Here is a 24,924-nt window from a genome sequence, read left to right on the forward strand (position 1 = left end):
ACCCCCCAAAAGAAAGTAGGTTTATCCTCCTTTTACTTAGGAGAATACATTCACTCAGCAAGCTTAAGTAAACAGCTCAGAGTCACACAGCTACTTATTTGGCAAACAGAGGGTTTGAAGCCAGATTTTTCTAACACGTAAGCCCTTGTTAATTCTACTGTAATCACATATCAGCCAATATGATACTTCATTTAAGTTTACAGTCAGGTAACTGAAGTGATTTTTTTACTCGTTTTATTTGCTCCCAAACTGGCGTCCCGTTCTTTATTTCTCCATGATGAGCCTTTCTCTTTAAAGCTAAAGAATGAGCCTCAACCTCCCATAAGATTTTCATGTTACAAAAGAAACTTTCATAAATCCTGTCTTGATTGACTCATCCTAGGGTGTGGAATAAGACAAGAGGCTTTTCATATCTGTGTGAAACTAGCCCTGTTCAGTGGTATTATGTATGAGCCCTACCAGCAATTCTTTCTTTTCAAAGTGATGGTGTACCTTGAATTCATTTGGCATAGCAAGGCATTCTAGTCTGAGCCTCACTGATGAATTATGTCCCCAGTGGGATTTTTTTTTCTAAATAATGTTGAATTAAATTTAATCTGAGAACTTCTCCAGCCGGCTTATTTTCTTATAGCAAGTATTGAACTGAATCTCTCTTCTGACTCCCTTGGTTCTTTTCAGATGAGAATAGCCCATCTAATCAGGTCTACATCATTCTTGGATTTGAATAAAACCTTCAAAGCCTGTGGGACTTAGCATAGTAATAAATACCACAAACGTAGATAGAAGACGCAAAGGTAGAACAAGCTGCCAGCACTAAAGAAAGGGAAAGAGTAGGCAGGAATTCTTTTAATTAATTGCAAATTAAGTCTATCTGACAAGAAAGGAACTCTTCCTGATTCATATTTTCTCTCTTGGGATCTTAACACTAGGTTATGAAACATCTCTTGACAGTAACTGCCAATGGATATTGCCATTGTTTTCATATATGTTATTTGAAAATTGATGTATGGAAGTAACATTCCAGAATAACTTTTTATTTGGATGTTTACTCATCACACCAAACGAAATTTGCCAGCTCCTTTCCTCCTATTTTTGCCTGATGTACATACTATTATACATACATGAATATTTGTTCAGTATATTACACATACTATATTAATGGCTCAAGTCTTCTTTCTCTTCTTGGCTTACCTCTCCCTGGCAATGGCCTCACCATTCCCATATTGAACATGGAATCAGCCTCTAATTTTGTACCTTCTTTAAGTGGAGTATAAGGCACAGAGGGAATGGCTTTGCAGCCAGATGAACCTGGGTTCAAATCCTGATTCCACCCCCTATTGGTATGTGCCATTGACTAAGTCATCTTAACTGATTTGAGACTCAGTTTATTCATCTGTAATGTAGGGATCATAAAGTCAGCCCTCCCCCATTATTGTCAGGATTAAATGAGATAAAGCACACAGAATATTCAGCACAGGGCCTGATGTATGTTAGGAGTTCAAAGTACTTACATTCTTACTATTAAAAATAGAACTGAAGCGATCTTGAAAAAAAATTGCCTGCTTTTTTACCCAAGCCTTGGAGTTAATAAGTTCATTTGCAATTGCACAATAAGCTGCCACAAAACAATGACAGTCTATTTCAAAGAAAACATTCAGTGGAAACATTCATTAAGAAGAAAACATTTAAAAAAAAAAAAGAAGAAGAAAACATTTTGGTTTATATATCCACCACTTTAAAGCTAACCAGGCTGAGAGGATAATGGACAACATTATCTAGAGCAGAACTCACACAGTAGGACATGTGGTGGCAACTAGTTGGCCACTGGTGAGTGGTGGAAGGTTCCAGATGTACGGTCCTTACCTTGGCTCTCAGGGGAGTGCAATGTCCATTTCCACAGTATTTTTAACTTCACATTTGACTAAAGGTTAAGTGTTGGTAACCTACTTCATGAGTGATTAAAGGTTAATTTTGATTGATATTCATAAATTCATTTACTTGTTTAATAATGACTTTAATTCAGTATTCTACTAAAAAGTACCACCCAAACTTAGCAAACTGTAACCTACATGTTTTGCATATTCAGAGTTAACATGCTTACAATTTTCAAGAAAGCTGCATTCAACCTCCATTTTTTTGACAGATACTTACACAAAGGACATTTCTTTCATATAATATCTCCCACATAGTAAGTGCTAATAGATAGTAATTATTCATATTACTTAATTCCCCACAACCATTCACTGGCCAACTCCTTCTATTCCTCTGAAAAATTTCCCCTCTCCATTTCTATCACAACCACCTTAATTCAGGAAGGAATCATCGCACAGCCAGAGAATTTAATACTTGCCTCTAATACTTTCCTGTCTCCCTGACCTTTCTGCTAAACCACCCTACAGCTAAATCGAAATGCATATATGTGTCTGGTTTTTAAAACCACCCCCCAAAACATGCTCTTCCTGTCCAGCCATCCTTGATTCCCACAGTCTATCAATAAAAATCCTCCATGCCTTGCAAAGGAAGCATTTCGCAGATTCACAGGGGCCTTTGGGAACTCAAGATTTATATTCTGAGTAGGGGATAGGTGGAGATTTAATAGTAGATGACTGGAGATTTGTGCTACACCTATCCCAATCTGCCAGTCATCAAGATCCACACTGATGCCTTTTTCAAACATTCTTTCCAAACCACTCTAACCACATTAATTTCCCCACTACCAAACCTCAGAGCACTTAAATACGGTGCCAACCAATCCAACACTTAATTATGCATTGTCTCACAAAGTTCTTTAACCACTCCATATACACTTCCTATATATTATCCTTTCCTGTCCAATAGATAATTTCCCCAAAGATAGAAACTATGTTTTATTCATCTCCTACATTTTTTTTTCATCTCCTACCTTTTAAAATAGTGATGGGTATGTAATATACATTACCACATAGCATACAATTATTACTACCAGGCATATTGCTAGGCATTTTAGCCAAATTATTTAATTCAATACACACAACAATCTTATCTGGTAGATGTTTATCATTCTCCCCTGCAAAGATGAGTATTCTGAGATTTAAAAGCAAAGTTACTTGTCCAATGTCAGAGAGCTAGAAGACAAGCAAAACCACAGGTTGATTCCAGGAATGTCTGATCTCTAGGTTTTAACTATAGCTGGTATCCAACACAAAGTTAATTGCTGATAGATGTTTAACACCAACTTGCTCCAAGACAACCTCAGTAACTCTCAGTAACTCCTACACCTCTAAATGGAGAGTGGAGTCTCAAGTCTCAATAAATACTTGTTGGCTGATTTACTGGAGGCAAATGTCATGCAATTAGCCAAATAAGCTTTCAGTATTTTAGTGAATAATACAGCAAATGTCTACATTTTACAAGATGACTGAGAACTTTTTCAGCTTATTTTCAAAAACTTAGAATTCTACTACCCTTGAAATACACAAACAGAAGCTGTTCATTCAGATCTTGTTACAGCATGGGAGTCAACCACTATCACTTGGATTTGGCAGAGGCTTGAGGCAGGCAGGGGAGTGGGCATGCATCATAGTGGACAAAGGAGAAGTCTCTGGGCACGTCCTGATTAAAGATTGTTGGTCTGGGGTGGCTGGAGGTGGGCTAATAACAGCAGGATATATTATGTGATAGGTTTGGGCAGCTTGTATATCTCTGGTTGGCTCTGAGTTGAAATGGGGGTGGGAGTGACAAAAAATAGGGAAGCTGGCAGTCTGACCAAGTCCTGGCCTTTCTGGGCCAGTTGCTACAGAGGCTGTGGGTCAGAGTTCTATTGTCCTGTATGGTCTGGCCATTGTCCATTGGTATGTTCATTTTCTCATACTTAGCTGGAAGCCACTTTTCATCCTAATTTACCTTTGGTAGAGATTTGGAATGCTGTTTCTATTTGTTTGTTTGTTTGTTTTTTCTTATTATAAAGATATCTAACTATTTATTTCCAATGACTTAAGTTTAGAGGTTAACAAATTGCTTTCTTAGGAAATGCAATTTTCTACAGAGGTTGCCCATGTCTTAAAAAATAATAATAATAAGGTTTTCCCTCCAAGAAAGGATGAAGAAGGAATTAAATTAAAAGATGATGATAGGGATCCCTGGGTGGCGCAGTGGTTTAGCGCCTGCCTTTGGCCCAGGGCGTGATCCTGGAGACCCGGGATTGGATCCCACGTTGGGCTCCCAGTGCATGGAGCCTGCTTCTCCCTCTGCCTATGTCTCTGCCTCTCTCTCTCTCACTGTGTGCCTATCATAAATAAATAAAATAAAATAAATAAAAATAAAAGATGATGATAAGTGTCACTTTTTCTACATAAAACAGTGAAATTCTAGTAGTGACAAAGAATGTATTTCAAAGACTGGAGATTATAAACAATGGTATTGGTCTGGTTCCCATGTATACCACAATGAACCCTCTCCCATAACTACACTCAATACTATCTTAAATCTCTGAAGATTTTGACATGTGTAAAGTCATTGGATGTCTTTCCTCCATTTTTACAAAGTTCTGTCCAGCTTGTATTTGGCAGTAAGAAAAATATAAAAAGGGGAAATCTTATAAGGTAATGCTGGACAGGGAGCAAAGGGAATTTGGGAAATCTCTGCACCTTCCTCTCAATTTTGCTGTGAACCTAAAACTGCTCTAAAAATCAGATCTTGGGGGATCCCTGGGTGGTGCAGCGGTTTAGCGCCTGCCTTTGGCCCAGGGCATGATCCTGGAGACCCGGGATCGAGTCCCACGTCGGGCTCCCGGTGCATGGAGCCTGCTTCTCCCTCTGCCTGTGTCTCTGCCTCTCTCTCTCTCTCTCTCTCTCTCTCTGTGTGTGTGACTATCATAAATAAATAAAAATTAAAAAAATAAAATAAAAATCAGGTCTTGCTGTAAATTAAATGTACTACAACTCTCTTCATGCTGCTTTCATCGTTAGAAATCATAACTGGTTTTAGTTTAGGTCCAAGAGAGTACAGTACTCCATTATTTAGAAGTGTTGTTATCTCTTACTTGGAAATAAGGGAAAAGTCAGCCTATTCTTATCAAAACTATAAACAATTTTCTCAGGAAAAAAGTAAAATAAGAATGTTCTTTAAAATTAGGATTCTTAAAAATGAGAGCATACAATGTTTTGTGCTAGTGAGTAGATCAAAGAAAATGGAAGCTGGTTTTCAAGAAATTCTGATCTAGTCAAGCATTATACTCTTAGGTAGGCACTGAAACCACAAGCCCAGGCCCTGAGTAGAAAGAGGGAAAGACAAAATATTGGAATGAGGGCAGCCCTGGTGGCTCAGCGGTTTAGCACCGCCTTCAGTCCAGGGCCTGATCCTGAAGACCCAGGATTGAGTCCCATGTCGGGCTCCCTGCGGGGAGCCTGCTTCTCCCTCTGCCTGTGTCTCTGCCACCCCCCCTCTCTGTGTCTCTCATGAATAAATAAATAAAAATCTTTAAAAAATATTGGAATGAGACATAAAATGTATGCCTATGGGGGGAGGAGAATACTAATGATTAAGGCTTCCTGGAGGAGGTCAATCTTTAGCCAATTCTTGAAACATTTATGATAATAATATATATTGTAGAACACTTAAAATATATTCTTAAAATATACATTATAGGTGGGCCTGATAAACACCTGGTCACTTCTACTTAGCTTGACTTCAACTTCCAAGCTGTAATTTCTGCACTATCAAACCATAAGCCTAATTCAGTCCCTAAATGGGGTAACATAAGGGAAATTTGTTCAGAATTCAGCATTACATCAGCCCAGCTGCCAGTTAGAATATTATGCCTAAGGAAATAATTTGCTATACTCTCTCTCAAATGTGCCTCCAGAACACAATTTTCCCCTCTTCCCTTTTTCTGCTGCCATCAAAAATAAAAATAAGAAAGTCCCATATGTATGGTGTCAGAAAGGCAAGAGTAAATGAAGCAACGTTAATACACACATACTCACACACACATCTTGACTCCCAGAAGAGTGTTCCCTTTTCAATCCAGTTGAATGAGTAAGTGGTATGGTCCAGGTATAGTTTGAAATTCTATCTCAGTCTGCTTCTGGTTTTACTATCCACTGAGTCACATGCATTTAGAGTTAGTCTTGAGGGAGAAAGAGAAGCTTTGTCTGTGGCCCTGGGCCTTCTAGGGAAGGAGAAATGCTTTCTCATTACAATCTCATGGCAGCCATGTCTTCACATCTGTTTTCTCCACACTGTACATAATTCCTTCAGGGTAGGGGCTGACTTCCCCACAGGGAAATAAAAAATTGACAATAGCAGGGGGCAAAGATTCCTGCCCTGCATATCTGCCCACCTGCATCTCTTTCTTCTTTTTGGTAAAATCACCCTTCAAGCTTCGAAAATGTTGAGTTTCGGTTATCATGGAAGCCATAGTGGAATCACTTCTGGTTTGGCAATTGCTTCATCTGCTTCACCTCTGAAACCAGCAAAGCAGCTCTAACAATCTCCCATGTGTTTGGCTGTGCTATTACTGAGCACAGCGCAGTTAGTTTGTGATCTTTAAATAGCACCAAATCTGACATTTCCAGTTGACAAGCATTTTAGGGAATAAGGTAAGCACCCTTGACAGCTGCATTTGAGTTCTGTTTTGATGAACTAGACTAGAAGGAGCCTGCCTCTAGGGAAGGGCGTGTGGGCCCATCTGTTTAAGGCTGATTATGAGTAATTGATAATGAGTGACCAGACTGAAGTGATGCCCTGATAACAAGACTGTTTGGAACAGCAAATACCACTCTTTAAAAAATATTAGAGATAAATGCTATCTCTTTGAATGCCTGGTCTGGTAGTTAGGAGCCAGGTTACATTTTTCCAATTAAAGTGATTCATTTGGGGTTGTGTTAGTGGCAAGAAAAGAAGGAACACTTTGGAACGAAAAGCGAATTGCTAGGGCAAAGGTATTTTAAATATGAACAAATGATTTGGGGAGCACTAGTAGCTATTTAACCACTTTCTCTTTAACTTCAATACCAACACACTGATGATCATTAAATGCAGTTAAATGGAGAGAAGGAAGGAAGTGGGGAGGAAGGAAGAGAAGGGAGGAAGGGAAAGAAGGAGAGAGCTTTTGGACATATTTCAGATTTATCTGCCAGTTTTGTTCCTTCTAACACCATAGCTGTACTATTAAAAATATACAATGAAAACCTATACGAATTAACACATGCTCATTATACCCAGAGCAACCCAGATTAGGAGAGAATAAAATGAGAATTAGAAATCCAAGTTCTTTTGGTGATAAATCATATTTTTATCAACCTTAGAAACTGAAAAAGAATAATACAAAACCAACCAAACCAGTCACTGATGGAAATGTCTTTTAACACGGGAGTAATGAATTTAAGCTTCCTGTGCAAGGTTTTACTGGTAGTTCTGTTTTCACCACCATTCCCAAAATCCATAGCTCTGAGCCTGGCCTCATGCTGTCAGTCCACTTGAGCACATTTCGATGAAGGGAAAATGGAAAACATTGTTCTCTAAGCTGCATCACAGTAATTTCTAACAGTGCCTGAATGTGCACTGAGTATCTTGGTGTTCACACTTGATTTAGAAACCACTTTGAAGCTTTGAATTAGAGACATCAATATAATAATTTGACAGCATTAATTCCACTTGGTAATAAAAAGTGCTCCTTTTTTGGAATCTCTTAGCATTACAAAGAAACAAGGGCATTCAAATCTCTCCAACACACAAATTCTAGCTCAAGGGCACTTGGGTTCTAATGTATATCCCTAGTACATATTTTTTGTTTAAAAATATTAATATCCATTTGCCTCTTCTAAGTCTCACCCTTATAATTTCACTTGTCTTTATTGTTAAGGTCACATGAATACTGAAGATTAAGGAATTGAAGTATGATTCACTTTGAGACATTCTGTGTCAATAAAATCTCAGCTCAAACCAGTTAAATATGATTTTTAGTTTTCTAAAGAGGGCATGGAGTGTAAGAAATAAATTAGTCATTAAGATATCTAAGATGCCGGGGTGAGGGAAAATGCTCCAACCGAAAAATTCCAATAAATGGGAGCTTAACTAATGACACTGTCTGTGCCGCAACATGGATAAAGAGGAACAAGTGGATTACGACAGGACCTACCACCCTGATCCATGACACCAGGGCATTAGTAACAACATTCCCACATACATATCCAAGACAGCTTCTGCAGTGCAGAAGACACCACATTTTTTTTTCTGTTTGCTTCTTAACATACATGCATTGTGAAAATTTTACTCACAAGGTAGTAACGCAAAAAGCAAACCTGACTATCAAAACAGGTGCAAGCAGATTTCTTAGAATAATAAAATTAGGCAGCTGTAAAAACTACTGAAAGTGGGTTCAGTGATTTCTTAAATCACTGATACTGTCAGTGAATAATAATAACACCATATGAGTCCAAATTAGGACTGGTGGGCCCCAAGTAGGTATTGAGACAGCCTGCTTTGTTGTTAACTGCTTGCTCAAAGTTAAGGAAATCAGAATTTGTGGGCTCTCAGTCAGATTCTAGGAAGCCAAGAGGTCTGTCTATCATGCTGACTGTCTTTCTAGTCCAACTTTCCTGTGTCTCTTAGAGAATACTGCCTATGTAAAACTCCAGCTAAAATGCTACTTCCTCCAGGAAGACTTCCCTGAGCTTCCCCTACTCTGAAAGTTCACTGTTCTTTTTCCTATATGTTGTGGCACACAGCACAGAAGCCTTGTCCATATAGAACAAAGACTCTTTATGTTTGAGCTCCCACCCCATTAAGAAGCTAAAACAACAGGAGTTGCCTGGTAACCCATGCTCAAACTATGTGCCAGGCACTGTTCTAGGCACCATGTAGCTATTAATGCACGTCTTTCTGAGAACATCCCACAGATTAGGTAGTCCTTTGATCTCCATTTTTCAAGTAAGGAATCTGAAACAGCAGTTAGGTAAGGTGCCCCAGAACACAGAGTTGGCACATGCTAAACTACCATATGTCTGTCACACACCAGACAATTGAATGCTGTGAACATGCCTAGATTTTATATTTGATTGACCAACCAACCAAAATTAGCCATGAAGAGCTAACTAAAGTCTGTGCATCCTTAATAATATATTCTGTGCATGTGTAGGAAATCTAAACCTACTTAGCCTCATAAATTGTAAATTTGTTTCCAAAGTGTTAAGACTTAGCACCATACTAATTAAGCTCTGGCACAGTCTCCCACAGCCCAGAATAGAAGTCCGGGATGGCCTGGGTGATGCCTGGCTGTACAGTGCTGACTAATCAAAAGTACTGGTTGGCTCCAGTCCTAACAGAAAGGTTGCCATTCCGTAAGGCTATGTATATGTGCTGTCAGGAAAAAGGAACATTCAGGTCTTTGTCTTTTCCCTCATTTTTTTCCCTTTTAGTATATTGGTTCTTTCTATTTACATAGTAGTGAAACAGTTATTATTGTTTGTATTCTGTATTCTCTTTCTATTGTTGTAAGAACAAATCACCACAAGCCTAAAAAACAACTGTATTATCTCACAGTTGGTAGGTCAGAAATCCATGTGTGCTCAGCTGGTTTCTCTGCTTCAGGTTTCACAAAGATGAAATCAAGGTGTCAGAGGCACTGTGTTACCATTTGGAGGCTCTGGGGATGAATCTGCTTCCAGGCCTAGTCAGGTGTTGGCTAAATTCTGGGTCCTTGCTGCTGCAGCACTGAGCAGATCGTTCGCTTGCTGGCTGTCAGCAAGGGCCCCTCTCATCTTCTAGAGGCCTCTATTCACTCCTTAACTCACTGCCCCTACCTCCCTCCTCCTCCGTCTGATAGCCAGCAACCAGCAACCAAGAGGGTGATGAGGGGGCTGGTGGGGGGGATCTCTCTCCTACTTAGAATCTCTCTGTCCTGCCTTTGTCCTCATCACCACCACCCTCTCCTGCCTTCCTTTTTGTCATTTAAGGTCTCATGGGATTATACCGGATTCATTCCAATAATCCAGCAGGATAATCTCCCTGTTTTAAGGTTGGCTGATTAGTAACTTAATTCCATTTGAAAAGTCCCTTCACAGCAGTATATAGATTAGCGTTGGCTCAAAGAACCAGAGGACAGAAATCCTAGGGGCATCTTTAGAATCCTGCCAACCACACATGTTGACCCTCAAAATGTAAACACAACAATGTTTTCTTAATCAGAAGTTAAGAACTTTGGTGCATTTTAATTTTGTTACCCTACATTCTGTGGTTTCCCACCTAACAGCTCTTCTACCTATTACAAACAATTATAATGAAACAAGAATTTAGATAATATCCCTTTATGATTTGTAAGCATACTGATTGAATTGAATAATATAAAATATATGAACGTTATTAACTTTTGGGTTTTTTAAAACTACCAATAAAACGGTCTATAAAATAATTTCAACACCGTGATTAAATTTTGCTTTGGATTTTGCATGCAGCATAATGATGCAAGCTTGCACAAATAGTAAGCTGGGCTTACTGGGAAAGGATAAAAATCTCTTTCCTAGAGATAAGCTAAATTATGTCAAATAGATGATTGGTCACAATTATATCATACTAATGGACTCAAGGACTTATGAGAATTTTATGTATTGTGAAGATGAAATCAATCGTCCTCAAGATCCTTTGTGACACTATGGGGCACATGATAGTGTTCAGTTTATACTGTGGAAGAATGAATGAATGTGATTTGGTGGTGGTAGAAATTTTACTGATATGTTTATGAAATGCTCCATGCTTCTCATCCATGGAAAAAGGTTACAACTGCAAGTTATCTAATATCCCTCTAGCTTCATATCCTATAATCATGATTTGTAATAATTTTCCTTCTGAATTCTGTTTATTCCGCTCAAGATATTCACCCATGTTCCAGGATAGGAAAAAAAGTAAGTAGAATTTTTCCTAAGGAAAATTTAGAAAGCAATTAAAAATAGGATTGCCATAAGATTGTATCAAGTGCATAGAGATGCAACTTGTTTTCAGTGATAGCTGTCCAAAATCTATGGATGCTCAAGATATTAGTCAATGGCCCTAACTGGGGAGACAGAGGCAATATGATGAGGAAGAAAGGCTCTGGTATTTCTTCTTGAAACCCCCGCCCCCACCCCCTGCCACAGTAAATTGAAGGCAGGACTTAGGCAAAGCACTTAAGTTTTCTAGATTCCACTTTCTTAATCTGTAAGAGAAACAAGGCTTGCCAAATGAGGGGATATTTAATCTAAACACTTAATCTCTACTGGTGGATGAGGCTGCTTCTAGTGACTAGAGTTTTATGGGAGGTGGAACTGCAGCCTACACCAAGTTGTTAGGAATGGCAGTAGGCATTGGCTCTTAATATTATTTAAAAAAAAATCTTTGCAAGTTTAAAATCTGGCCTCTATACATTGAATGGCATTGTGTGCCTAGATCATTAGAGAAAGACATGTGTCAATCTTTTAAAAATCTCTAGCGATGATTCTCCTGTGCTGGGCTCTCACTGTTCATGTTTCCTCTCCTCTGACATTTCCACTGCTGCAACCAAAGGCCATTTCCTTTTTGGTCTGTCAACAGTGGAAATTGCAAACAGCTGCTTGCCAATCCCTTGGATAATAGGTTCACTGTGCACATCATGTTATCAGATCTTTAAAGTCACCTCCAATATCTGAAGAGGTCACAGAGGAGAATTTTGAAGTTGAAAGGGGCCTTAGTAAACATCTAATCCAACTTCTACCGAAGGCAGGAGTTCCATCTGTACCTTCTGTCTTTGAGGCATCCCTTGGCCTCTGCACAAAAACTTCCAACAACAGAGGATTCATGACCCCAAAGCAGCATACTTCTTGTTCAGATTACTTAAATTGTTAGAAATATTATTCTTATATTTAAGTGGAATCAGACTGTAGTTTCTACAGGATCTTATTCTGCTATCTAGAATCAAACAGAATGTGTTCATGTATTGTTTTTATCAGGTAGTTCACCTATAAGAAGAAAGATCTGTTCCCCCAAAAGGTTTATTCCAGTCTGAACTTTACCATTTCTTCATGTGAAAGGGTTTACATTCATCTTACTTCCTTTTTATTAGTTTCTACATGTTTTTTATTTTGTGAATGTCCCTCTCTTATAAAGTTATTTGAATAACAGAATTTGCTACAGTTCAGTAAAAAGAAATAATCTATAGTCACAGGCAAAGATGTGGCTGAAACTCAAAAACAGAATATTCAATAAAGGGACACCAGGGTGGCTCAGTGGGTTCAGTGTCTGCCTTTGGCTCAGGTCATGATCTCCGGATCCTGGGAGTCAGGCTCCCTGCTCAGTGAGGAGTCTGCTTCTCCCTCTCCCTTTGCCCCTCCCCTGCACTCATGTGCTCGATCTCTCTCTCTCTCAAGTAAAAAAATAAAAAATCTTGAAAAAAAAGAATATTCAAAAAAATAAGTAGGACACAAAAGAATGGAGTATGTTTCCATTCATATAAATTCAAAGTCTAACAAGATTGCATATATAGATAATATAACCATAAAGAAAAACCAGCTAATGATGATTATGAAAGTCATAATAATGCTTACCTCTGGAGGAAGAATGAAGGTGAGATCACAGAGGGACATGTAGCTAGGTTTGGGGGATGTTTTAGAATGTCGGTAATGTTTCATTCTTTAACCTGAGTGGTGATTTCATGATATTTACTTTATAGTTTCATCAGTTTACATATTTTTTTTTCTGAATGTATATTTTGCATTTGTGCTCATTTAGCATTTTACTCTAAAAATTTGCATGTATACATTTTGACCCCAAAATTCAGTTTCCAGAAAATTATCCCAAGCAAATAATTAAGGATATACACAAAACTTTTAGTTCAAGGTATGCATAATACAACAATGATTATAATAGCCCAGCATAAGTTAAATATTCAAAGTTAGACTGCATGTCTTGATATAAAAGTATATTCATGATCTTTTTCTGAAAAAAATAAAATAAAAGAAGATACAATCTGTAAGATTACATTCTTGAAAAAATCTGAAAAGGATTTCAATTAAATATTAATAAGCACTTCTCAGAGGCTTACTAAAGTTCATTTTTCTTTTCCTTCCTCTTTTTCATCTATACTTTTAGATTATTCTATAATGATATGTGCATTGTACTCTTTTGTAATAAAAGTATTATTAAAAATAAAAATAAAAATAATGGATCTGGTGGGCATAATACTCTAAATGAGGCATGGATCATGGCCACTTGGGTCCTACAGAGTCTATTTTTCAGTGCAGTGAAATTTTTTGTTTTTGGCATCATACATTTATTAGCTCTCTTTCTCTCTCTCTTTTTTATTGGTGTTCAATTTGCCAACATATAGAATAACACCCAGTGCTCATCCCATCAAGTGCCTCCCTCAATGCCCATCACCCAGTCATCCCAACCCCCTGCTCACCTCCCTTTCCACCACCCCTAGTTCGTTTCCCAGAGTTAGGAGTCTCTCATGTTCTGTCTCCCTTTCTGATATTTCCCACTCATTTTCTCTCCTTTCCCTTTATTCCTTTTCACTATTTTTTATATTCCCCAAATGAATGAGACCATAAAATGTTTGTCCTTCTCTGATTGACTTATTTCACTTAGTATAATACCCTCCAGGTCCATCCACACTGAAGCAAATGGTGGGTATTTGTCATTTCTAATGGCTAATATTCCATTGTATACATAGACCACATCTTCTTTATCCATTCATCTTTCGATGGACACCGAGGCTCCTTCCACAGTTTGGCTATTGTGGACATTGCTGCTAGAAACATTGGGGTGCACGTGTTCCAGCGTTTCACTGTGCAGTGAAATTTTGCACAAGCTCCATAGGAGCAACTATAGGACACTGAAAAAAGAAATGGGGAATAGTCAAGTTAAACACAAGATCAACCGAATTCAATCCATATCTTTTTAAATTTAGTTTTATTAAAAGCAAAGTTGTTCAATGGCATAAAGTCAAAGCCTTGTTAGAAAAAAAAGCAACACATCATGCCTCGTCCTTTCCCTATTTCCTACCTCCCAGACAATTTCAACTGTTTCCCCTTATTCTTTCAGTATATGCCTGTCTGTTTTAAACAACATGTTTACGATGCTTCATTCTGTAGCTTTAAACATAATCTATTGACTTCCCATGGCAGAAGGTAAAGATTTTTCTCTTTTTCAATATACCATGCACATGCATATTCCTGTCTTTGCAACCTCCCAGTATCACAAGTTTGATTATACATATTTAGTGTTTACATCATCATGACAGGAATGCAATAGTTATCTAAGTCAGGTGCCATCCATCACTGAAAACCTTCTCACTTTCCCTGGAGTTAACAATTATTTTTGTTTGTTCATTTGCTTGGGTTGCAATGTGCTTATCTTCCCCAGTTGTATAAACCCCAACTTATCCCCCTGTTGTAACCTCTCAATTCAACCAATGCATCTTGTATTTATCAGGTTAATAAATTTTTTTAACAGTTTCATTTATTTATTCATGAGAGACGCACACAGAGAGAGAGAGAGAGAGAGAGAGGCAGAGGGAGAAGCAGGCTCCATGCAGGGGGCCCGACGTGGGACTTGATCCCGTGTGTCCAGGATCAGGCCCTGGACCAAAGGCAGGCGCTAAACTGCTGAGCCACCGGGGCTGCCAGATTAATAAAGGTTTTAAGAAATCTTTCCCAGAACTTCTGACTGTCTCTAATCACACCTGGGTGCTCACTCAGGACCTCTTTTATCTTTCTGCTTAACTCTTTCACCTCTCTCGTTTGTTGACCTTCTGTTTCCTGGATCCCATGACTTCCCTCTTGGTACACTCCCTTTGTTTGTTTGTTTTAAGATTTATTTTTTTATTTGAGAGGGAGCACCAGCGGGAGGGACAGAGGGAGAGGAAGAGAAAATCTCAAGCAGACTCTGAGCTAAGCATGGAGCCCTACGCAGGGCTGTATCTCATGATCCTGAGATCCCCACCTGAGCCAAAACCAAGAGTCAGATGCTTAACTGAGCCACCCAGGCGCCTGCGTGAACTCCCCTGTTTTGATGGGACGCATTCATTTATAGCTTCCTAACAAGGGGGGCATGGAAAGTAATTTTTTGAGATTTTGAATGCTTCAAGATGTCTTTATTCTAACTTCTCACTTAGTTGATGGTTTTTGCAAATACAGAATTCTATGCTAGAGTCATTTCCCTTCAGAATTTTGAAAGCATTGCTCTACTATCTTCCACTTCCCAGTGTTGCTATTGATAACTCTGAGCTCAATTAGATTTCCAGCTTTCACATATGGGCTTATCATATCTCTCTGAAAAATCTTGGGGTCATCTCTTTGTGAAAATTCGTCTATTCCTCTCTGTGTCTGGATACTTTGTGAAATGTTGAGTCTCAATTCCGGGACCTTGTCTTGAGTTCCTTCTTTAACAATTAATTCACTTCTGTTTTCATGCTCCTTTCTTTCTGAGTCTTCTATTATTCAGATGTTGAAGTTTCTGGAAAGTCTTGATTCTTATCTTTTCTCTCCTCTTCTCCTGCTTTGCCTTTTGTTCTGCTTGCTGAGAGTATTACATCAATACTCTACCAGGGTATTAATTAGTCTCTACCAGGGTCTGAAGCTGTTTCCACTAAATGGAGTCACTGAAAACTATAGCTCCTGATCATTCCATTGAGGTTTCTCTTTCTACTATTATGCTTTTAATTTTAAGACCACTTATTTTAATCTGTGAATGCTCTTTTCTTGATGACATTCTATTTTTTATCTCAACAATGGAATAGCTTCCCTTATCTCTCTAATAATAGTTTTCCTTTTCATTTTTTAAGTTATCTTCTTTCTGTATTGTCTGTTTCCTCCAAATTGCTCTTGTTTTTCTCTTCTTGTTTTGGTCTTTTTCATATTTTACAGTTCTTGGTTGGGCACCAAAAAGCTGCTTGGGAGCTCTACAAAAGAGAATAGGGCCTGTCAATTATGGATGTCACTGTGGGGTCATCTGGCTGAGCCCATTCGTTGGAGAACCTCCAATGTTCATATCTTTAGATCTTTTTCCCTGGGGTTATTTGGCTGACAGAATTTTCTAGTGTCTGCCTGGAGTGAAGAAGCCAGCATCCTAAGTCAAGCTGAGGGAAGAAGTCTGGAAGTGATGATAAGGAAGTCTCAGTATTTAATAGGCATATATTTTCGTATAATGCCCCATTTTCAGTGAAGAACACCAGCTTTCAGCTCCACCAGAAGTCCTCCAGTTCAGTCAGAGAGCCACTATTTTGCCCTCCCCAGAGACATACATCCAGTCTTCTATCAGAGCAAGAAGGGAACCTGGGAGCTTCCAGCTTCTTAAACATGATTTCATAATGACTTCCAGGCTCCAGGCCCACTTTCAGCCATCTTCCAGGGGTACTTGGCACTGCCAATCCCTAGCTTTGAGGAGTTTCTTGTAAATCAGATGCTTCTCAGCTTTACCAGAGCCAGCTGAGATTCAACTTTCTCAAGTGTGCTAAATTAGTAATCATTCGTTCATCTGCTTTTTAGCTTTCTCGTTATCTTCTCTTACAGTCTCTTTGTGCACACTATGTATATATACATATTTTAAATAATCCAATTTATTAGGGATTTGGCAAGATGCACAGGTAAACATGTGCATCTTAATTGGAAACTACCTATATATTTTGCCCCAAGAACTTCTTTTATGACAAGTTTTTCCAACTTTTACATGTTTCATTCTATTTCTTGGGGGTGGAAAAAGTTGGCATATATACTTCTAAATTTGAATCTTGTACTTTTTGCCCATGTTTCACCTTTTTGATATAATTTGGAAACCCAATCATGTGATAGGAATGATAGTAATAATAAAGAGAGCTACTATTTTATATGCTTCTGACACTATACTAGATCAAAGTTATATATATGTATCCTTCATAGTTTTGTATTATCTGCACATCTGATAACCACATTCTTTGCCTTCCTTTAAGTCATGGGTTGGCAAGCTACAGCCCATGATCCAAACCTGGCCTGCTGCCTGATTTTGTAAATAGTTTTACTGGAGCACAGCCATGTCCATTTGTCCACATGCTGTCTATGGCTGCTTTTGTGCTACAGTGGCAGAGGTGAGTAGATACAGCAGAGTCTATATGACTTGAAAAGCCTAAAATATTTATTTACTCTTTGGTCTTTTATAGATACAGTTTGCCAATCCATGCTTTAAGTTATTGATAAAACATAGTAAGTATGATAAGGTTAGAACGAATCTCATTGGTGAGTCACCAAACCTTTCCAATGGCTGACATCGGTTTATTAACCAGTACAGTTAAGCAACTAGCAATAAACCTGTTTAACTCCATGTCTTTCAGATTTTACAGATCAAGTACATAAAAGGTTAAGAAAATTACAAAAATGCTAACCTCACATTGAATGCATTGTCTTATAAGATAAGAAGTCCCCTGTCAGTGTGTGTTTAAAGAGTGATAACATGCAAATACAAAAGAATCACCATAGATGATATTCATGATCCTGCGCATCAGATTCTGGGGAAGTATGGAATTCTAAGGAATTCTAAGAATTCACAAACTGACTTCTAAAAAATTTTAGACCTGTGGAAGGGAGAAAAAGGTTAAGGCTACATCATATTAGTGAAATATTATTTACTACTTTCTCCTTCCTGGAGATTTATAATATATTAGCACATGAGAGATCTAGAAAATTCCTGCAAAAGAAAAATATAAACACCTTTTTATGCAAATATTACCCTTTAGAAATTATCTCTTCCAATCCTAAAACTATGATTTCATCATATCTGTATTTATATCATTAGAAACATTGTTAAACCCTTTGCTGACCGAGATGAATAACCATGTTTTCCATGGTTTTCAGAAACTCGAACAACTTTACGGTTCTGTGTCTATTAGAGCAGTGTTTTACCTGGAAGCTAGTTTGAAAGAAGCTGACAGTTAATCAAGACAGAATCAGAGCACTAAGATAAATGGTGTTTATCATTCATTGCTTCCCTTTTCCTTATTCTGAAGCCACCAGAAAGGAATGAGGGGAAGGTAAAAGCAATAACTATTGGGCTAAGGACAAATGGGATCATTTGGCACTGCTGGAAGCAACTGGAATGCTCTGCATTCCACAACCAACAGGCAAGAGAGCCCCTCAGCAGATTTCATCTGGAGTTTGTCTGATCTTGGACAGTAATGGCCACTGCTTTTATGCTCTATTGGTATAGATCTGCTGAGGACCACTGATAGATGATGGTTCAGTCATCTCTCTGGCTATTGAAATCCTCTGTATTGCTCCAGCATTTTCATTACTCTTTTCCCTATCAGAGGTGATTCTAATCATTAATAAGAGCAATTTATTTGATCTCTATCTTAGGCTTTAACTTACATAGAAATAACAAAATATAAACTTAGTACTACACACCAGGTACACATTCAGGAAAAGCTACCCTTACAAGTTATTTCTTTTCACACAAAGTATAAAATGGAAAGGGTCCCAAAGGAGTGAGAGGTTTTTCTCCACTTTCAGCAACTTAAAATGATTTATTTCCTGATACATTATGCCATTGAAAAATCAAGCTGCATTACCATTCCTGTTTTACAAATAAATAAAACAAAGCTTAGAATGATTAAATAACTTGCCAAAGGTCTCAGAAAAGAGCCCAGGATTCACACTCAGAACTTCTATCTACAAATTCCAAGCTCTTTCTAACAAACCATGCTGCCTGACCAAATACTTTTTGTTTTTCTCATTCTCCAACTCTATTAGCCTAGTAGTTCTATTTAAAAAAGCAAAAAGCAAAACCAAAACTACAACTAAAAATGGTATGTGGTTCACATCATATTTCTGTTGGACAGCACTGATCTCAGATTCGATGCAATCCCAATAAAAATCCCAGCAGACCTTATTATAGAAATTGACAAGCTCATTCTAAAATGTATATGGAGGTACAAAGAATTTGGAAATGGCTAAACAAATTTGAAAAAGAACAAAGCTGTAGAACATATACTCTCTGATTTCAAGAGTTACTAGAAAGTTATAGTAATTAAGACAGTATAATATTAGCATAAAGATATGCATAAAGATTAATAGGGAAATGTAAGACTACAGAAGTAGATCTATACTTGTATAGGCAACAGATTTTTAACAATTACCAAGGTATTTCAGTGGGGAAAGGATGGTATTTTTTCATATATGATGCTGGAATGATTATATATCTGTCTGCAAAAATGAAAATAAAATAAAAATGAATTTGACCCTTACCTCACACCAAATATAAGCATTAATTTGAAATGAATTACAGACTAAAACTCAAAAATTAACTTTTAAACTGCCAGAAGAAAAACATGGTAAGCTATATTCATGAAGTTGAGGTAAAAATAAAATTCTTGGATAAAACACCAAAAAAGCATAAATCATTGAATTTAAGAAATGATAAATTGGACTTTATCAAAATAAAAAAAAATCTGCTTTTTGGAAGATACTATTAAGAAAACAAAAAAGGAAGCCACAGACTAGGACATAGCCACAATATGTAAATCTCACCAAAGGACCTGTATCCAGAAGGTATAAGGAACTCTTATAATTTAATAATAAGAAAATGAAAAGCTTAATAAATAATGATTTGAACAGTTCCACTGCAAAAAATACATTTAGATATATACATATTATATATATGTTATATATTATATATACATATGCATATTATATATGTTGTATTATATATTACATATATTATATAATATGTGTGTGTGTGAATATATATATATATATATATATATATATATATATATAATGGTATACCAATAAGCAGATGTATGAAAAAAATGCTCAGCATCATTAATTATCAGGGGAAATCAAACTAAAGTCATAAGGAAATACCACTATGCACCCACTACAATGGCTGAAATTAAAAAGAGTGACTCTACTAAGTGTTCACAAAGATGTAGAGCCACTAGGACTGTTTATATATTCCCGTTAGGACTTGGTGGGATTGTTACAGAAGGCAAAAGGGGGACCAGACAAAAAATGGTACAGATACTTCAGAGAACAGTTTGACAGTTCCTTATAAATTGTCAATTGGATAAAAAATCCAATTGCTAAATCACCATGACCTAGCAATTGGATTCCCAGGTATTTACCCAGAGAAATAAAAATGTGTGTTGCCACAAAGACTTGTCCTTGAATGTTCAGCACCTTACTCAGAAAAGCTAAAAACTCTTCAATAATAGCTGAATGGACAAACAGATTATGGTACAATTATGTAATGGAATGCAATCTGGCAATGACAACAAATGAACTAGGATACATGTAACAACATGGTTGAAGCTAAAGTAAGATCCGAGCAAAAGCAGTCAGACACCAAAGGGTGAATGCTGTATAATCACATTTTATGAAATTCTAGAACAGAGAAAACAGTGTACAGTAACAAAAAGTAGATCAGTGCATGCCCCAGATTTTCAGTACAGATGGGAGGATTGACTCTATATGGGCAAGAGGGAACTTTTGGGGGCAATATTCTATATCTTAATACTGGTAGAAATTATATGGTTGTGTATATTTGTCAAAACTTATCCCATTGCACATTTGAAATGGGTGCTTTGTACACCTGAAACTAGTAGAACACCGTATGTTAACTACACTGGAACTTTAAAAAAATTAATTAATTAATCACATGGGTGTGCTTTATTGTTGTAAACTATAGCTCAATAGAGTTGATTTATTTAAAGCATATGTACAGAAACAGAAAAAAATCCCAGAGTACGTATGTCATCATGGTAATGCCTAGATGGTAGAACTGTGGTTGATTTTTACTTCCTTTATCTTCCCTTCCTGTGTAATCTAGCATTTCTATTATTATATATAATGTTAATGATAAAAAAGATAAAAGTAGAAATAATATCCCTTCATTTAAAAAGAAAAAAAGTCATGTATGTGTTTTTCTCACCCCGGTAGTAATTTTCTTATCTAATCATGAGATGGTGGATAGGCTTATTCATCCCTGAACCAGCTCCTGGCCCCCAGTAATATCTAGTGAATTGAACTGAAATGTTGGATTCACTGTAGTCATCACCAATACTTAGACTACCAGTCTATTGCCTATTGGGAATCACTCAGAACATTTTCCACCCAATGCTCTTTTTCTGAGCTTTACCTACTGTCTTCCATCTAATTTTATCACCCTATAGGGTGTGTCAGAGAGAATCCAGAGATGGACAGTAGTTAAAAAGGTAAAAACAGATTTATCCAAAAACTATTGCAATAGGGGGGAAAAAATCTCAGTGTAGAACTATGCTCAACTCCAGATACAGCAAGGAAAAGTGAGTGTTTATAGCCAAGGAGCAGCATGAAAAGTAGTAAAAGGAATCAAGAGGATGGGGGAAGGGGGATGTCTGGCTAACCCAATTTGGTGGGATTGTTGCAGAAGGCAAACAGGGGGATCAGATAATCCCCTGGGTGGGGGGGGCGGGGTGGACGGTGAGGAATTTGATCAGATATGAAGGGTTATCAGGCATTGAGGGCAGAGGATTCTCACCAAACTGACTTAGCAGGATTCTTCTTGCTCTTGAGGTCAAGGCCCAACTATGGGGCCCAGTCCAAATAGGGCTTAAAAGAGCCTGACAAAGTTGAGTCTTTGTAGGGTGCCTTTTCTCTTCCCACTTCAAATTGCCTGCACTGGGTTGGCCGGCTCTCCTTCCCTAGAAGACCTGGGCTGGTAACAACCCCTGGAGGGGGTCATGCGTTGTGATGACAACTTCTTCTCCCAGAACTGGGCTGCTGCCCTTTCTTGGGCCCTGTATGTGCTCCTTGCTGGTGAGAGAGCTTCTCCTTCGCAAGGTACTGATACAAGCTTCCATGGAAGAACTTCAATTATGGGGGGCCCCTTTGTGTGATTATACCTCCTGTTCCATTCACTCCTTGAAATCTTTCTTTCTTGGCTAGCTTCTGCTATTGGATTTTGATCCTAGGAGGCATTCCTTCCCCTGCCTATAAAGTCAGAGGATACAGGAGCATTATTTAATCCTTGTCACTTCCTCATTCCTCTGGCATCATAGGCCTTTGGTGTGTGCCTTCTCCAAGACAGATAAAGAAAATATCTAGTCTATCCGGTATAGCATAGGAGGCTCTTCTGGGCCAAGGTGACAGGACTGATAAATGGAATGGAATCAGGGACCATGGATGTATTCCTGGGCAGAGAAAGGAAACTTCTTCTACCCCAGGAAGCTAGCCAGTAGCAGGCAACAAGCTGGCAATGTTGGTATGATGGTATGTCTTACCATCTTGCTTTACAGTGCCTCCTCCAAAGCTATTTTTCATCAGAGTCTTTTACCCACCATGTCAATGGATCATAAGGAATCGCCCAGAAAGTGCACTTTCAGAGACTGTAGTCAAGAGACTTGCACTCCTGCCTAGCTGTCCTGCTCCCGAAGCAGGGTTGGGGACATCACAGAGAAGCCAAACTCTTGGTGGCACTGAGCTCCTGGTGCAGGCAGTACTGGCATTTGTGACAACTTCTGGGCCATAGAAACAATGGTCCAGGTGCCTGAGAAGTCTTGCAGACACATGTTTAACTGGAGGAATATAGTTAAATTGATTCCATGTCTCCCCCAATACGGCGCACTTCCTTCTTGATCTCGAGTACATACTTGCCTGTAGAAGAAAGATAAGGGAGTACAGTGATCTCTATAGGACTCATATAGCTGCGTATAGATCGGTTGCCAAATGATATTAAATTACTTTAGTTCTTGTAGAAAGGAAGAACCTGAATTTCATTCTAATGGGCAAATCTGTGGTACTTGAAAGATTGCAAGCCTTGTAAGGACACTGTCATATTCAATATTTGAAAAGAGCATTTGTAAATGATGCACAGGCCCTTTAAATGATGGGGAAACACACCCTCTAGGCTGCCCTAGGTATTCTCCATGAATGAGTGTTCGGTGCTGAAGAGAGGGCTCAGGGCTACCATACAGCACAATCAAAGTATCATGCCAAGTTCAAATCTGAACAAGCTTGAATATACAAGCTTCCCCTCTTTCCCTGTGTCTTTCCTATTACATTTAAAGGGAGGGCTTTGAACACGCCCTACTATCAGTAGAACATGCAAGACAAGGAGCATACAACTTTAACAGTTGCTCACTAGAACCCTGAGAATCTATGTGAGCTCTTCCCCTTCCAGCTTAATGCTCTTTTGTTTGCATGAAAGGCGCAGGCACCTTAATTAAGCGTGATCAATGAGATTACCCTGTGTAAGATCTTAATTAGGTATAAAATTGAAGAATAGATTAATCCATATGAAAGCTGCCATTTTGCCTGCAATATATGGTGTTAGTCATTGAATAAAATGTTTTTGAGCCCAATCTTCAGTTACATAAAAACAGGAAATTCATTTATTCTAAGAAAGACAGAAATGTAGAGTCATAAATTTTAAAATTCAAAAAAAAAAAAATTGAAATGCATGTTTGCTGACAGAAAGTTTTCTTAGCATTCCAGTAAAGCAGACTCACAATAAAGTTGGTTCTCCAGATAGATAGGAATGTTGTTACATGAAAGTAAAATCAAAATCAAGATATATGTATAATTTACCAACTTTCCTATTTTGGTCTGAACTTATTTATCTGGGAGAAAGGGTAAAAAATACAGTAAGGTGTTCTTTAGCATTCTTCTCTAAAAAATAAAAACAAAATTGTGCTTTTGAAATATACTTCATGTACTTCTGAAAATACTGAAGAATATTTGCATTTGTTCATTAAAATAATGAGATAAATAGGTTTGATATGTTGACAACTTAAACGTGTAATTTTCATTTTCATCAAATTTATGTCTTCATTCTGAGTGTATAATAAGTAGCTATTTTGGGATTGATTGGCACTCATTATTAGGAAGGGGAAAGCAGGATAGGGCTAAGGAGTCTTAGGACTATGACAATCTGTTATCTATGCCCAGAAAAAAAGTTATCATCATTGGTCTAAGCCTTAAATAATACTACTTTGTGCAGATTTTTTCCCTGAAGGATCTGTCCAGCTCCAGGATTCTGTAATTTTACAAGCCAGGCAGTGGCTTGTAAAAAATTATACTTATTGGTGGAACAGAACAATTATTTTAAATGTTCTGTGTTATTCTCCACAGTTCATACTCTTCTGCTTATTGGGATTTTAAAGATAGTACAATAGTGAGCAACACTGATTTCACCAAATTTCTAAACAACTGAGAAATAAGATAATGGAAAAAGGCAGTTGAAGAATAGGGCATGATTGGAGAATGTGGCTCAGACTAAAGGATTCCTTAATAGTGAACCTAAAAATTTATCCAGAGCAGCTTGGGACAAAGAGCAGTGTGGGACCAGGAGAAGCCTGCCCTCACCCCTCCCCTACATTTCTCTCTCCCACAGAGCCTTCCCCTAGAGGGATAGTCGAGGAGAATGCTTATTTCTTATAGGCAACAGATCCCAAATGAAAGTAGCTAGGCTAACATACTCACATTCTCCTTGCAAAATCACCACATGGGTCGCTCCAGGTCTCCAGAAATGGAATGATTAAGATGCATAGAGATGCACAGATGTTTCTTTTTCATCTGGAAAGGCACATCAGGATGGAATCATCTTTTAACCCTCTTGTTCTGTGGCAATGGCTGGGGGGTCTATGACTGTAGCATTTTCATTGTCCAACCCAAGAAAGGCAAGTTAGGTTTTATCCTGCATGACACATCCAAATACTGTGACAATCTTCTTGGAGTAGTGGTTGGCCAGGACAGTGAGGACATATGTATCCTCTGTGGCAAATAATATCATAATGGATTCGTATCATCTGCTGTGAACAGGTACAGGAAGGTGAGTGACTGAATATATGCAACCAAATTCCTAATCCTATACCCTGGGGTCTATGAATGCAGCTCTTTGAAATCAGGAATAATACAAGGAGATAATAACATTTTTGTGACACTAAAACACTCATAGGCACCCCTTTTGCCTCCAGGACAAGGTTCAAGT

The 24,924-nt window shown here is 38.0% G+C and overlaps 1 long non-coding RNA gene across 1 annotated transcript in view; it reads right to left on the minus strand.

Annotated features, from left to right (window-relative positions):
• Positions 1 to 13,636: 13,636 nt before the first annotated feature.
• The window catches only part of LOC111093239, a 28,453-nt gene continuing 17,165 nt past the window's right edge, over positions 13,637 to 24,924 (minus strand). Inside the window, exon 5 of the long non-coding RNA XR_005380846.1 lies at positions 13,637 to 13,822. This is a non-coding gene — a long non-coding RNA (uncharacterized LOC111093239). The remainder of the gene's footprint in view (positions 13,823 to 24,924) is intronic.

The sequence above is a fragment of the Canis lupus genome, chromosome 29 (genome assembly GCF_011100685.1).
Source record: "Canis lupus familiaris isolate Mischka breed German Shepherd chromosome 29, alternate assembly UU_Cfam_GSD_1.0, whole genome shotgun sequence".
Taxonomy (NCBI): domain Eukaryota; kingdom Metazoa; phylum Chordata; class Mammalia; order Carnivora; family Canidae; genus Canis; species Canis lupus.